General features: G+C 49.0%; 1 non-coding gene across 1 annotated transcript; it reads right to left on the bottom strand.

Annotated features, from left to right (window-relative positions):
• Positions 1-10,157: 10,157 nt before the first annotated feature.
• On the bottom strand, positions 10,158-10,231 carry Trnat-agu (transfer RNA threonine (anticodon AGU)). The gene has a single exon. It is a non-coding gene; the product is annotated as a tRNA-Thr (tRNA).
• Between the last annotated feature and the right edge of the window lie 6,100 nt (positions 10,232-16,331).

The raw sequence follows: 16,331 nt of genomic DNA, 5'->3' as shown, positions 1-16,331 counted from the left end.
TGCGCATACTACGAAACGCTCCCCAAACTTGGCACTCACCCTCGCAGCCGACTTTTCCGACTTTCCACGACGCTCACGAAACGCTCGCACTAGTGACAGCATTATTTATAGTTCGACGTCGCGCCAAAGCGAATGAGTACATTTCGCCTACGGCTTAGGCCGCCCTCCTAGTGTGGCTGCTCGGTGTCTGCAGGCAGCGAGGGTCTGCAAGCTTCCTGTGTTCGCACCTATGTCACCTGTGCTTGCTTGTCAGAGACAGACTATCGCAAAACATACAACTCACTCCATGAATTGATTGCTACGGCATCTGTTATCAGCAGTCACAACTAGCAACACCAGTAGCAGCTGACTGCACGCAAAGAATAGGAATGTGCAGTGGGATTTACGTGAACTCGGCGCAAGGCAGATCTTTCCGACATAGGCTTGAGAATCTTACGGGAACACTTGTACTGTTTCTAAATTAAGTGTAGGCGTGGGAGGAGGGTGCTTCCTGCGCACAAATAACAGCACGCTTGTCAATTGTGGATGCTAATCATTCGCTTGTATCTTCCTAGACACATCTGCTGGTCGTGAATTATTCCACTTGCATATCAAGGTGCGCATGTAGGTGTGTTAAAAATTCTGGAGGCACTGGGTATTGATCCCAGTACCTCTCGCATACTAAGCGAGCGCTCTACCATCTGAGCTACGCCCGCCCCCCCGAAGACTGATGGTGCTACATACAGGCATATAGACGACACAGACCCTTGCACTCCCATTATTCAGCAGACAAACACTACTCTCTATGTATCCGTTAGGGTGTGTTTCAGGTTTCGTGCATTCTGTATCGAATCGTAGTTGGCCACAATGAAAGTGGCACGTATAACGTCGAAAATAGAATTCGGACACCGCTCTGAGTAAGACCAACGTGTTGTCCACCCTCTAGACTTCAATGAGGTTAAGCCGCGATACCTAAGACAGAACTGCACTCGGTGACACCTCGATAACAGCCGGTCCCCACACTTACATCTTGCTCTCCTTACGTCAGTATACATCATATAAGTCTGTGACGCTGGCTTTGCAACATCTTGCGTGCCTTTAGGTTCGCCGCGACCAACACTTACCATGCACTGACCACAAAAAATGGAGGCGCCGCGGCTTGAACCCTGGACCTTTCACATGCCAAGCGAACGCTCTACCAACTGAGCTACGCCCCATGCACGAGCAAACTGCGCTATTCCCCATTGTTTGCGACTCAGATGCGCACGGACACGATGGTTGGTTGGTTTGTAGCGGTGAAGGGAGCAGAGTACAAAGGCGCGGACCCGTTCATATACACAAAAGTTCCAAGTAGTTTCGATGCTCTGGTATTACAAATGCAAATTCCGTCTGTTTTTAACGTCTTAAATTGAAAGAGCCGTCACAAATTGCTCCGTTTTCACTCATTGTAGACAATTATACAGCACCTGAGGTAACAAACACATCTCGAGAACCATTGTGCACTACATTATTTATGCCAACTCAGTGCCTCGCTCTTTACTACTGTGTACCAATCTTGTCGTCCAACTGCAAAACACTGGGCCACAACAAGTTTCCGCGTCTCCATTGCACTGCGCATACTACGAAACGCTCCCCAAACTTGGCACTCACCCTCGCAGCCGACTTTTCCGACTTTCCACGACGCTCACGAAACGCTCACGCTAGTGACAGCATTATTTATAGTTCGACGTCGCGCCAAAGCGAATGAGTACATTTCGCCTACGGCTTAGGCCGCCCTCCTAGTGTGGCTGTTCGGTGTCTGCAGGCAGCGAGGGTCTGCAAGCTTCCTGTGTTCGCACCTATGTCACCTGTGCTTGCTTGTCAGAGACAGACTATCGCAAAACATACAACTCACTCCATGAATTGATTGCTACGGCATCTGTTATCAGCAGTCACAACTAGCAACACCAGTAGCAGCTGACTGCACGCAAAGAATAGGAATGTGCAGTGGGATTTACGTGAACTCGGCGCAAGGCAGATCTTTCCGACATAGGCTTGAGAATCTTACGGGAACACTTGTACTGTTTCTAAATTAAGTGTAGGCGTGGGAGGAGTGTGCTTCCTGCGCACAAATAACAGCACGCTTGTCAATTGTGGATGCTAATCATTCGCTTGTATCTTCCTAGACACATCTGCTGGTCGTGAATTATTCCACTTGCATATCAAGGTGCGCATGTAGGTGTGTTAAACATTCTGGAGGCACTGGGTATTGATCCCAGTACCTCTCGCATACTAAGCGAGCGCTCTACCATCTGAGCTACGCCCGCCCCCTCGAAGACTGATGGTGCTACATACAGCCATATAGACGACACAGACCCTTGCACTCCCATTATTCAGCAGACAAACACTACTCTCTATGTATCCGTTAGGGTGTCTTTCAGGTTTCGTGCATTCTGTATCGAATCGTAGGTGGCCACAATGAAAGTGGCACGTATAACGTCGAAAATAGAATTCGGACACCGCTCTGAGTAAGACCAACGTGTTGTCCACCCTCTAGACATCAATGAGGTTAAGCCGCGATACCTAAGACAGAACTGCACTCGGTGACACCTCGATAACAGCCGGTCCCCACACTTACATCTTGCTCTCCTTACGTCAGTATACATCATATCAGTCTGTGACGCTGGCTTTGCAACATCTTGCGTGCCTTTAGGTTCGCCGCGACCAACACTTACCATGCACTGACCACAAAAAATGGAGGCGCCGCGGCTTGAACCCTGGACCTTTCACATGCCAAGCGAACGCTCTACCAACTGAGCTACGCCCCATGCACGAGCAAACTGCGCTATTCCCCATTCTTTGCGACTCAGATGCGCACGGACACGATGGTTGGTTGGTTTGTAGCGCTTAAGGGAGCAGAGTACAAAGGCGCGGACCCGTTCATGTACACAAAAGTTCCAAGTAGTTTCGATGCTCTGGTATTACAAATGCAAATTCCGTCTGTATTTAACGTCTTAAATTGAAAGAGCCGTCACAAATTGCTCCGTTTTCACTCATTGTAGACAATTATACAGCACCTGAGGTAACAAACACATCTCGAGAACCATTGTGCACTACATTATTTATGCCAACTCAGTGCCTCGCTCTTTACTACTGTGTACCAATCTTGTCGTCCAACTGCAAAACACTGGGCCACAACAAGTTTCCGCGTCTCCATTGCACTGCGCATACTACGAAACGCTCCCCAAACTTGGCACTCACCCTCGCAGCCGACTTTTCCGACTTTCCACGACGCTCACGAAACGCTCACGCTAGTGACAGCATTATTTATAGTTCGACGTCGCGCCAAAGCGAATGAGTACATTTCGCCTACGGCTTAGGCCGCCCTCCTAGTGTGGCTGCTCGGTGTCTGCAGGCAGCGAGGGTCTGCAAGCTTCCTGTGTTCGCACCTATGTCACCTGTGCTTGCTTGTCAGAGACAGACTATCGCAAAACATACAACTCACTCCATGAATTGATTGCTACGGCTTCTGTTATCAGCAGTCACAACTAGCAACACCAGTAGCAGCTGACTGCACGCAAAGAATAGGAATGTGCAGTGGGATTTACGTGAACTCGGCGCAAGGCAGATCTTTCCGACATAGGCTTGAGAATCTTACGGGAACACTTGTATTGTTTCTAAATTAAGTCTAGGCGTGGGAGGAGGGTGCTTCCTGCGCACAAATAACAGCACGCTTGTCAATTGTGGATGCTAATCATTCGCTTGTATCTTCCTAGACACATCTGCTGGTCGTGAATTATTCCACTTGCATATCAAGGTGCGCATGTAGGTGTGTTAAAACTCTGGAGGCACTGGGTATTGATCCCAGTACCTCTCGCATACTAAGCGAGCGCTCTACCATCTGAGCTACGCCCGCCGCCCCGAAGACTGATGGTGCTACATACAGCCATATAGACGACACAGACCCTTGCACTCCCATTATTCAGCAGACAAACACTACTCTCTATGTATCCGTTAGGGTGCTTTCAGGTTTCGTGCATTCTGTATCGAATCGTAGTTGGCCACAATGAAAGTGGAACGTATAACGTCGAAAATAGAATTCGGACACCGCTCTGAGTAAGACCAACGTGTTGTCCACCCTCTAGACTTCAATGAGGTTAAGCCGCGATACCTAAGACAGAACTGCACTCGGTGAAACCTCGATAACAGCCGGTCCCCACACTTACATCTTGCTCTCCTTACGTCAGTATACATCATATCAGTCTGTGACGCTGGCTTTGCAACATCTTGCGTGCCTTTAGGTTCGCCGCGACCAACACTTACCATGCACTGACCACAAAAAATGGAGGCGCCGCGGCTTGAACCCTGGACCTTTCACATGCCAAGCGAACGCTCTACCAACTGAGCTACGCCCCATGCACGAGCAAACTGCGCTATTCCCCATTCTTTGCGACTCAGATGCGCACGGACACGATGGTTGGTTGGTTTGTAGCGCTTAAGGGAGCAGAGTACAAAGGCGCGGACCCGTTCATGTACACAAAAGTTCCAAGTAGTTTCGATGCTCTGGTATTACAAATGCAAATTCCGTCTGTTTTTAACGTCTTAAATTGAAAGAGCCGTCACAAATTGCTCCGTTTTCACTCATTGTAGACAATTATACAGCACCTGAGGTAACAAACACATCTCGAGAACCATTGTGCACTACATTATTTATGCCAACTCAGTGCCTCGCTCTTTACTACTGTGTACCAATCTTGTCGTCCAACTGCAAAACACTGGGCCACAACAAGTTTCCGCGTCTCCATTGCACTGCGCATACTACGAAACGCTCCCCAAACTTGGCACTCACCCTCGCAGCCGACTTTTCCGACTTTCCACGACGCTCACGAAACGCTCACGCTAGTGACAGCATTATTTATAGTTCGACGTCGCGCCAAAGCGAATGAGTACATTTCGCCTACGGCTTAGGCCGCCCTCCTAGTGTGGCTGCTCGGTGTCTGCAGGCAGCGAGGGTCTGCAAGCTTCCTGTGTTCGCACCTATGTCACCTGTGCTTGCTTGTCAGAGACAGACTATCGCAAAACATACAACTCACTCCATGAATTGATTGCTACGGCTTCTGTTATCAGCAGTCACAACTAGCAACACCAGTAGCAGCTGACTGCACGCAAAGAATAGGAATGTGCAGTGGGATTTACGTGAACTCGGCGCAAGGCAGATCTTTCCGACATAGGCTTGAGAATCTTACGGGAACACTTGTATTGTTTCTAAATTAAGTCTAGGCGTGGGAGGAGGGTGCTTCCTGCGCACAAATAACAGCACGCTTGTCAATTGTGGATGCTAATCATTCGCTTGTATCTTCCTAGACACATCTGCTGGTCGTGAATTATTCCACTTGCATATCAAGGTGCGCATGTAGGTGTGTTAAAAACTCTGGAGGCACTGGGTATTGATCCCAGTACCTCTCGCATACTAAGCGAGCGCTCTACCATCTGAGCTACGCCCGCCGCCCCGAAGACTGATGGTGCTACATACAGCCATATAGACGACACAGACCCTTGCACTCCCATTATTCAGCAGACAAACACTACTCTCTATGTATCCGTTAGGGTGCTTTCAGGTTTCGTGCATTCTGTATCGAATCGTAGTTGGCCACAATGAAAGTGGAACGTATAACGTCGAAAATAGAATTCGGACACCGCTCTGAGTAAGACCAACGTGTTGTCCACCCTCTAGACTTCAATGAGGTTAAGCCGCGATACCTAAGACAGAACTGCACTCGGTGAAACCTCGATAACAGCCGGTCCCCACACTTACATCTTGCTCTCCTTACGTCAGTATACATCATATCAGTCTGTGACGCTGGCTTTGCAACATCTTGCGTGCCTTTAGGTTCGCCGCGACCAACACTTACCATGCACTGACCACAAAAAATGGAGGCGCCGCGGCTTGAACCCTGGACCTTTCACATGCCAAGCGAACGCTCTACCAACTGAGCTACGCCCCATGCACGAGCAAACTGCGCTATTCCCCATTCTTTGCGACTCAGATGCGCACGGACACGATGGTTGGTTGGTTTGTAGCGCTTAAGGGAGCAGAGTACAAAGGCGCGGACCCGTTCATGTACACAAAAGTTCCAAGTAGTTTCGATGCTCTGGTATTACAAATGCAAATTCCGTCTGTATTTAACGTCTTAAATTGAAAGAGCCGTCACAAATTGCTCCGTTTTCACTCATTGTAGACAATTATACAGCACCTGAGGTAACAAACACATCTCGAGAACCATTGTGCACTACATTATTTATGCCAACTCAGTGCCTCGCTCTTTACTACTGTGTACCAATCTTGTCGTCCAACTGCAAAACACTGGGCCACAACAAGTTTCCGCGTCTCCATTGCACTGCGCATACTACGAAACGCTCCCCAAACTTGGCACTCACCCTCGCAGCCGACTTTTCCGACTTTCCACGACGCTCACGAAACGCTCACGCTAGTGACAGCATTATTTATAGTTCGACGTCGCGCCAAAGCGAATGAGTACATTTCGCCTACGGCTTAGGCCGCCCTCCTAGTGTGGCTGCTCGGTGTCTGCAGGCAGCGAGGGTCTGCAAGCTTCCTGTGTTCGCACCTATGTCACCTGTGCTTGCTTGTCAGAGACAGACTATCGCAAAACATACAACTCACTCCATGAATTGATTGCTACGGCTTCTGTTATCAGCAGTCACAACTAGCAACACCAGTAGCAGCTGACTGCACGCAAAGAATAGGAATGTGCAGTGGGATTTACGTGAACTCGGCGCAAGGCAGATCTTTCCGACATAGGCTTGAGAATCTTACGGGAACACTTGTATTGTTTCTAAATTAAGTCTAGGCGTGGGAGGAGGGTGCTTCCTGCGCACAAATAACAGCACGCTTGTCAATTGTGGATGCTAATCATTCGCTTGTATCTTCCTAGACACATCTGCTGGTCGTGAATTATTCCACTTGCATATCAAGGTGCGCATGTAGGTGTGTTAAAAACTCTGGAGGCACTGGGTATTGATCCCAGTACCTCTCGCATACTAAGCGAGCGCTCTACCATCTGAGCTACGCCCGCCGCCCCGAAGACTGATGGTGCTACATACAGCCATATAGACGACACAGACCCTTGCACTCCCATTATTCAGCAGACAAACACTACTCTCTATGTATCCGTTAGGGTGCTTTCAGGTTTCGTGCATTCTGTATCGAATCGTAGTTGGCCACAATGAAAGTGGAACGTATAACGTCGAAAATAGAATTCGGACACCGCTCTGAGTAAGACCAACGTGTTGTCCACCCTCTAGACTTCAATGAGGTTAAGCCGCGATACCTAAGACAGAACTGCACTCGGTGAAACCTCGATAACAGCCGGTCCCCACACTTACATCTTGCTCTCCTTACGTCAGTATACATCATATCAGTCTGTGACGCTGGCTTTGCAACATCTTGCGTGCCTTTAGGTTCGCCGCGACCAACACTTACCATGCACTGACCACAAAAAATGGAGGCGCCGCGGCTTGAACCCTGGACCTTTCACATGCCAAGCGAACGCTCTACCAACTGAGCTACGCCCCATGCACGAGCAAACTGCGCTATTCCCCATTCTTTGCGACTCAGATGCGCACGGACACGATGGTTGGTTGGTTTGTAGCGCTTAAGGGAGCAGAGTACAAAGGCGCGGACCCGTTCATGTACACAAAAGTTCCAAGTAGTTTCGATGCTCTGGTATTACAAATGCAAATTCCGTCTGTTTTTAACGTCTTAAATTGAAAGAGCCGTCACAAATTGCTCCGTTTTCACTCATTGTAGACAATTATACAGCACCTGAGGTAACAAACACATCTCGAGAACCATTGTGCACTACATTATTTATGCCAACTCAGTGCCTCGCTCTTTACTACTGTGTACCAATCTTGTCGTCCAACTGCAAAACACTGGGCCACAACAAGTTTCCGCGTCTCCATTGCACTGCGCATACTACGAAACGCTCCCCAAACTTGGCACTCACCCTCGCAGCCGACTTTTCCGACTTTCCACGACGCTCACGAAACGCTCACGCTAGTGACAGCATTATTTATAGTTCGACGTCGCGCCAAAGCGAATGAGTACATTTCGCCTACGGCTTAGGCCGCCCTCCTAGTGTGGCTGCTCGGTGTCTGCAGGCAGCGAGGGTCTGCAAGCTTCCTGTGTTCGCACCTATGTCACCTGTGCTTGCTTGTCAGAGACAGACTATCGCAAAACATACAACTCACTCCATGAATTGATTGCTACGGCATCTGTTATCAGCAGTCACAACTAGCAACACCAGTAGCAGCTGACTGCACGCAAAGAATAGGAATGTGCAGTGGGATTTACGTGAACTCGGCGCAAGGCAGATCTTTCCGACATAGGCTTGAGAATCTTACGGGAACACTTGTACTGTTTCTAAATTAAGTGTAGGCGTGGGAGGAGGGTGCTTCCTGCGCACAAATAACAGCACGCTTGTCAATTGTGGATGCTAATCATTCGCTTGTATCTTCCTAGACACATCTGCTGGTCGTGAATTATTCCACTTGCATATCAAGGTGCGCATGTAGGTGTGTTAAAAACTCTGGAGGCACTGGGTATTGATCCCAGTACCTCTCGCATACTAAGCGAGCGCTCTACCATCTGAGCTACGCCCGCCGCCCCGAAGACTGATGGTGCTACATACAGCCATATAGACGACACAGACCCTTGCACTCCCATTATTCAGCAGACAAACACTACTCTCTATGTATCCGTTAGGGTGCTTTCAGGTTTCGTGCATTCTGTATCGAATCGTAGTTGGCCACAATGAAAGTGGAACGTATAACGTCGAAAATAGAATTCGGACACCGCTCTGAGTAAGACCAACGTGTTGTCCACCCTCTAGACTTCAATGAGGTTAAGCCGCGATACCTAAGACAGAACTGCACTCGGTGAAACCTCGATAACAGCCGGTCCCCACACTTACATCTTGCTCTCCTTACGTCAGTATACATCATATCAGTCTGTGACGCTGGCTTTGCAACATCTTGCGTGCCTTTAGGTTCGCCGCGACCAACACTTACCATGCACTGACCACAAAAAATGGAGGCGCCGCGGCTTGAACCCTGGACCTTTCACATGCCAAGCGAACGCTCTACCAACTGAGCTACGCCCCATGCACGAGCAAACTGCGCTATTCCCCATTCTTTGCGACTCAGATGCGCACGGACACGATGGTTGGTTGGTTTGTAGCGCTTAAGGGAGCAGAGTACAAAGGCGCGGACCCGTTCATGTACACAAAAGTTCCAAGTAGTTTCGATGCTCTGGTATTACAAATGCAAATTCCGTCTGTTTTTAACGTCTTAAATTGAAAGAGCCGTCACAAATTGCTCCGTTTTCACTCATTGTAGACAATTATACAGCACCTGAGGTAACAAACACATCTCGAGAACCATTGTGCACTACATTATTTATGCCAACTCAGTGCCTCGCTCTTTACTACTGTGTACCAATCTTGTCGTCCAACTGCAAAACACTGGGCCACAACAAGTTTCCGCGTCTCCATTGCACTGCGCATACTACGAAACGCTCCCCAAACTTGGCACTCACCCTCGCAGCCGACTTTTCCGACTTTCCACGACGCTCACGAAACGCTCACGCTAGTGACAGCATTATTTATAGTTCGACGTCGCGCCAAAGCGAATGAGTACATTTCGCCTACGGCTTAGGCCGCCCTCCTAGTGTGGCTGCTCGGTGTCTGCAGGCAGCGAGGGTCTGCAAGCTTCCTGTGTTCGCACCTATGTCACCTGTGCTTGCTTGTCAGAGACAGACTATCGCAAAACATACAACTCACTCCATGAATTGATTGCTACGGCATCTGTTATCAGCAGTCACAACTAGCAACACCAGTAGCAGCTGACTGCACGCAAAGAATAGGAATGTGCAGTGGGATTTACGTGAACTCGGCGCAAGGCAGATCTTTCCGACATAGGCTTGAGAATCTTACGGGAACACTTGTACTGTTTCTAAATTAAGTGTAGGCGTGGGAGGAGGGTGCTTCCTGCGCACAAATAACAGCACGCTTGTCAATTGTGGATGCTAATCATTCGCTTGTATCTTCCTAGACACATCTGCTGGTCGTGAATTATTCCACTTGCATATCAAGGTGCGCATGTAGGTGTGTTAAAAATTCTGGAGGCACTGGGTATTGATCCCAGTACCTCTCGCATACTAAGCGAGCGCTCTACCATCTGAGCTACGCCCTCCCCCCCGAAAACTGATGGTGCTACATACAGCCATATAGACGACACAGACCCTTGCACTCCCATTATTCAGCAGACAAACACTACTCTCTATGTATCCGTTAGGGTGCTTTCAGGTTTCGTGCATTCTGTATCGAATCGTAGTTGGCCACAATGAAAGTGGCACGTATAACGTCGAAAATAGAATTCGGACACCGCTCTGAGTAAGACCTACGTGTTGTCCACCCTCTAGACTTCAATGAGGTTAAGCCGCGATACCTAAGACAGAACTGCACTCGGTGACACCTCGATAACAGCCGGTCCCCACACTTACATCTTGCTCTCCTTACGTCAGTATACATCATATCAGTCTGTGACGCTGGCTTTGCAACATCTTGCGTGCCTTTAGGTTCGCCGCGACCAACACTTACCATGCAATGACCACAAAAAATGGAGGCGCCGCGGCTTGAACCCTGGACCTTTCACATGCCAAGCGAACGCTCTACCAACTGAGCTACGCCCCATGCACGAGCAAACTGCGCTATTCCCCATTCTTTGCGACTCAGATGCGCACGGACACGATGGTTGGTTGGTTTGTAGCGGTGAAGGGAGCAGAGTACAAAGGCGCGGACCCGTTCATATACACAAAAGTTCCAAGTAGTTTCGATGCTCTGGTATTACAAGTGCAAATTCCGTCTGTTTTTAACGTCTTAAATTGAAAGAGCCGTCACAAATTGCTCCGTTTTCACTCCTTGTAGACAATTATACAGCACCAGAGGTAACAAACACATCTCGAGAACCATTGTGCACTACATTATTTATGCCAACTCAGTGCCTCGCTCTTTACTACTGTGTACCAATCTTGTCGTCCAACTGCAAAACACTGGGCCACAACAAGTTTCCGCGTCTCCATTGCACTGCGCATACTACGAAACGCTCCCCAAACTTGGCACTCACCCTCGCAGCCGACTTTTCCGACTTTCCACGACGCTCACGAAACGCTCACGCTAGTGACAGCATTATTTATAGTTCGACGTCGCGCCAAAGCGAATGAGTACATTTCGCCTACGGCTTAGGCCGCCCTCCTAGTGTGGCTGCTCGGTGTCTGCAGGCAGCGAGGGTCTGCAAGCTTCCTGTGTTCGCACCTATGTCACCTGTGCTTGCTTGTCAGAGACAGACTATCGCAAAACATACAACTCACTCCATGAATTGATTGCTACGGCATCTGTTATCAGCAGTCACAACTAGCAACACCAGTAGCAGCTGACTGCACGCAAAGAATAGGAATGTGCAGTGGGATTTACGTGAACTCGGCGCAAGGCAGATCTTTCCGACATAGGCTTGAGAATCTTACGGGAACACTTGTACTGTTTCTAAATTAAGTGTAGGCGTGGGAGGAGGGTGCTTCCTGCGCACAAATAACAGCACGCTTGTCAATTGTGGATGCTAATCATTCGCTTGTATCTTCCTAGACACATCTGCTGGTCGTGAATTATTCCACTTGCATATCAAGGTGCGCATGTAGGTGTGTTAAAAATTCTGGAGGCACTGGGTATTGATCCCAGTACCTCTCGCATACTAAGCGAGCGCTCTACCATCTGAGCTACGCCCGCTCCCCCGAAGACTGATGGTGCTACATACAGCCATATAGACGACACAGACCCTTGCACTCCCATTATTCAGCAGACAAACACTACTCTCTATGTATCCATTAGGGTGCTTTCAGGTTTCGTGCATTCTGTATCGAATCGTAGTTGGCCACAATGAAAGTGGCACGTATAACGTCGAAAATAGAATTCGGACACCGCTCTGAGTAAGACCAACGTGTTGTCCACCCTCTAGACTTCAATGAGGTTAAGCCGCGATACCTAAGACAGAACTGCACTCGGTGACACCTCGATAACAGCCGGTCCCCACACTTACATCTTGCTCTCCTTACGTCAGTATACATCATATCAGTCTGTGACGCTGGCTTTGCAACATCTTGCGTGCCTTTAGGTTCGCCGCGACCAACACTTAACATGCACTGACCACAAAAAATGGAGGCGCCGCGGCTTGAACCCTGGACCTCTCACATGCCAAGCGAACGCTCTACCAACTGAGCTACGCCCCATGCACGAGCAAACTGCGCTATTCCCCATTCTTTGCGACTCAGATGCGCACGGACACGATGGTTGGTTGGTTTGTAGCGCTTAAGGGAGCAGAGTACAAAGGCGCGGACCCGTTCATATACACAAAAGTTCCAAGTAGTTTCGATGCTCTGGTATTACAAATGCAAATTCCGTCTGTTTTTAACGTCTTAAATTGAAAGAGCCGTCACAAATTGCTCCGTTTTCACTCATTGTAGACAATTACACAGCACCTGAGGTAACAAACACATCTCGAGAACCATTGTGCACTACATTATTTATGCCAACTCAGTGCCTCGCTCTTTACTACTGTGTACCAATCTTGTCGTCCAACTGCAAAACACTGGGCCACAACAAGTTTCCGCGTCTCCATTGCACTGCGCATACTACGAAACGCTCCCCAAACTTGGCACTCACCCTCGCAGCCGACTTTTCCGACTTTCCACGACGCTCACGAAACGCTCACGCTAGTGACAGCATTATTTATAGTTCGACGTCGCGCCAAAGCGAATGAGTACATTTCGCCTACGGCTTAGGCCGCCCTCCTAGTGTGGCTGCTCGGTATCTGCAGGCAGCGAGGGTCTGCAAGCTTCCTGTGTTCGCACCTATGTCACCTGTGCTTGCTTGTCAGAGACAGACTATCGCAAAACATACAACTCACTCCATGAATTGATTGCTACGGCTTCTGTTATCAGCAGTCACAACTAGCAACACCAGTAGCAGCTGACTGCACGCAAAGAATAGGAATGTGCAGTGGGATTTACGTGAACTCGGCGCAAGGCAGATCTTTCCGACATAGGCTTGAGAATCTTACGGGAACACTTGTACTGTTTCTAAATTAAGTGTAGGCGTGGGAGGAGGGTGCTTCCTGCGCACAAATAACAGCACGCTTGTCAATTGTGGATGCTAATCATTCGCTTGTATCTTCCTAGACACATCTGCTGGTCGTGAATTATTCCACTTGCATATCAAGGTGCGCATGTAGGTGTGTTAAAAATTCTGGAGGCACTGGGTATTGATCCCAGTACCTCTCGCATACTAAGCGAGCGCTCTACCATCTGAGCTACGCCCGCCCCCCCGAAGACTGATGGTGCTACATACAGCCATATAGACGACACAGACCCTTGCACTCCCATTATTCAGCAGACAAACACTACTCTCTATGTATCCATTAGGGTGCTTTCAGGTTTCGTGCATTCTGTATCGAATCGTAGTTGGCCACAATGAAAGTGGCACGTATAACGTCGAAAATAGAATTCGGACACCGCTCTGAGTAAGACCAACGTGTTGTCCACCCTCTAGACTTCAATGAGGTTAAGCCGCGATACCTAAGACAGAACTGCACTCGGTGACACCTCGATAACAGCCGGTCCCCACACTTACATCTTGCTCTCCTTACGTCAGTATACATCATATCAGTCTGTGACGCTGGCTTTGCAACATCTTGCGTGCCTTTAGGTTCGCCGCGACCAACACTTAACATGCACTGACCACAAAAAATGGAGGCGCCGCGGCTTGAACCCTGGACCTTTCACATGCCAAGCGAACGCTCTACCAACTGAGCTACGCCCCATGCACGAGCGAACTGCGCTATTCCCCATTCTTTGCGACTCAGATGCGCATGGACACGATGGTTGGTTGGTTTGTAGCGCTTAAGGGAGCAGAGTACAAAGGCGCGGACCCGTTCATGTACACAAAAGTTCCAAGTAGTTTCGATGCTCTGGTATTACAAATGCAAATTCCGTCTGTTTTTAACGTCTTAAATTGAAAGAGCCGTCACAAATTGCTCCGTTTTCACTCATTGTAGACAATTATACAGCACCTGAGGTAACAAACACATCTCGAGAACCATTGTGCACTACATTATTTATGCCAACTCAGTGCCTCGCTCTTTACTACTGTGTACCAATCTTGTCGTCCAACTGCAAAACACTGGGCCACAACAAGTTTCCGCGTCTCCATTGCACTGCGCATACTACGAAACGCTCCCCTAACTTGGCACTCACCCTCGCAGCCGGCTTTTCCGACTTTCCACGACGCTCACGCAACGCTCACGCTAGTGACAGCATTATTTATAGTTCGACGTCGCGCCAAAGCGAATGAGTACATTTCGCCTACGGCTTAGGCCGCCCTCCTAGTGTGGCTGCTCGGTGTCTGCAGGCAGCGAGGGTCTGCAAGCTTCCTGTGTTCGCACCTATGTCACCTGTGCTTGCTTGTCAGAGACAGACTATCGCAAAACATACAACTCACTCCATGAATTGATTGCTACGGCATCTGTTATCAGCAGTCACAACTAGCAACACCAGTAGCAGCTGACTGCACGCAAAGAATAGGAATGTGCAGTGGGATTTACGTGAACTCGGCGCAAGGCAGATCTTTCCGACATAGGCTTGAGAATCTTACGGGAAAACTTGTACTGTTTCTAAATTAAGTGTAGGCGTGGGAGGAGGGTGCTTCCTGCGCACAAATAACAGCACGCTTGTTATTTGTGGATGCTAATCATTCGCTTGTATCTTCCTAGACACATCTGCTGGTCGTGAATTATTCCACTTGCATATCAAGGTGCGCATGTAGGTGTGTTAAAAATTCTGGAGGCACTGGGTATTGATCCCAGTACCTCTCGCATACTAAGCGAGCGCTCTACCATCTGAGCTACGCCCGCCCCCCCGAAGACTGATGGTGCTACATACAGCCATATAGACGACACAGACCCTTGCACTCCCATTATTCAGCAGACAAACACTACTCTCTATGTATCCATTAGGGTGCTTTCAGGTTTCGTGCATTCTGTATCGAATCGTAGTTGGCCACAATGAAAGTGGCACGTATAACGTCGAAAATAGAATTCGGACACCGCTCTGAGTAAGACCAACGTGTTGTCCACCCTCTAGACTTCAATGAGGTTAAGCCGCGATACCTAAGACAGAACTGCACTCGGTGACACCTCGATAACAGCCGGTCCCCACACTTACATCTTGCTCTCCTTACGTCAGTATACATCATATCAGTCTGTGACGCTGGCTTTGCAACATCTTGCGTGCCTTTAGGTTCGCCGCGACCAACACTTAACATGCACTGACCACAAAAAATGGAGGCGCCGCGGCTTGAACCCTGGACCTTTCACATGCCAAGCGAACGCTCTACCAACTGAGCTACGCCCCATGCACGAGCGAACTGCGCTATTCCCCATTCTTTGCGACTCAGATGCGCACGGACACGATGGTTGGTTGGTTTGTAGCGCTTAAGGGAGCAGAGTACAAAGGCGCGGACCCGTTCATGTACACAAAAGTTCCAAGTAGTTTCGATGCTCTGGTATTACAAATGCAAATTCCGTCTGTTTTTAACGTCTTAAATTGAAAGAGCCGTCACAAATTGCTCCGTTTTCACTCATTGTAGACAATTATACAGCACCTGAGGTAACAAACACATCTCGAGAACCATTGTGCACTACATTATTTATGCCAACTCAGTGCCTCGCTCTTTACTACTGTGTACCAATCTTGTCGTCCAACTGCAAAACACTGGGCCACAACAAGTTTCCGCGTCTCCATTGCACTGCGCATACTACGAAACGCTCCCCAAACTTGGCACTCACCCTCGCAGCCGACTTTTCCGACTTTCCACGACGCTCACGCTAGTGACAGCATTATTTATAGTTCGACGTCGCGCCAAAGCGAATGAGTACATTTCGCTTACGGCTTAGGCCGCCCTCCTAGTGTGGCTGCTCGGTGTCTGCAGGCAGCGAGGGTCTGCAAGCTTCCTGTGTTCGCACCTATGTCACCTGTGCTTGCTTGTCAGAGACAGACTATCGCAAAACATACAACTCACTCCATGAATTGATTGCTACGGCATCTGTTATCAGCAGTCACAACTAGCAACACCAGTAGCAGCTGACTGCACGCAAAGAATAGGAATGTGCAGTGGGATTTACGTGAACTCGGCGCAAGGCAGATCTTTCCGACATAGGCTTGAGAATCTGACGGGAAAACTTGTACT

Source organism: Schistocerca gregaria, chromosome 9 (genome assembly GCF_023897955.1).
Source record: "Schistocerca gregaria isolate iqSchGreg1 chromosome 9, iqSchGreg1.2, whole genome shotgun sequence".
NCBI lineage: Eukaryota > Metazoa > Arthropoda > Insecta > Orthoptera > Acrididae > Schistocerca > Schistocerca gregaria.
This window is presented reverse-complemented; position numbering and strand designations above follow the sequence as displayed.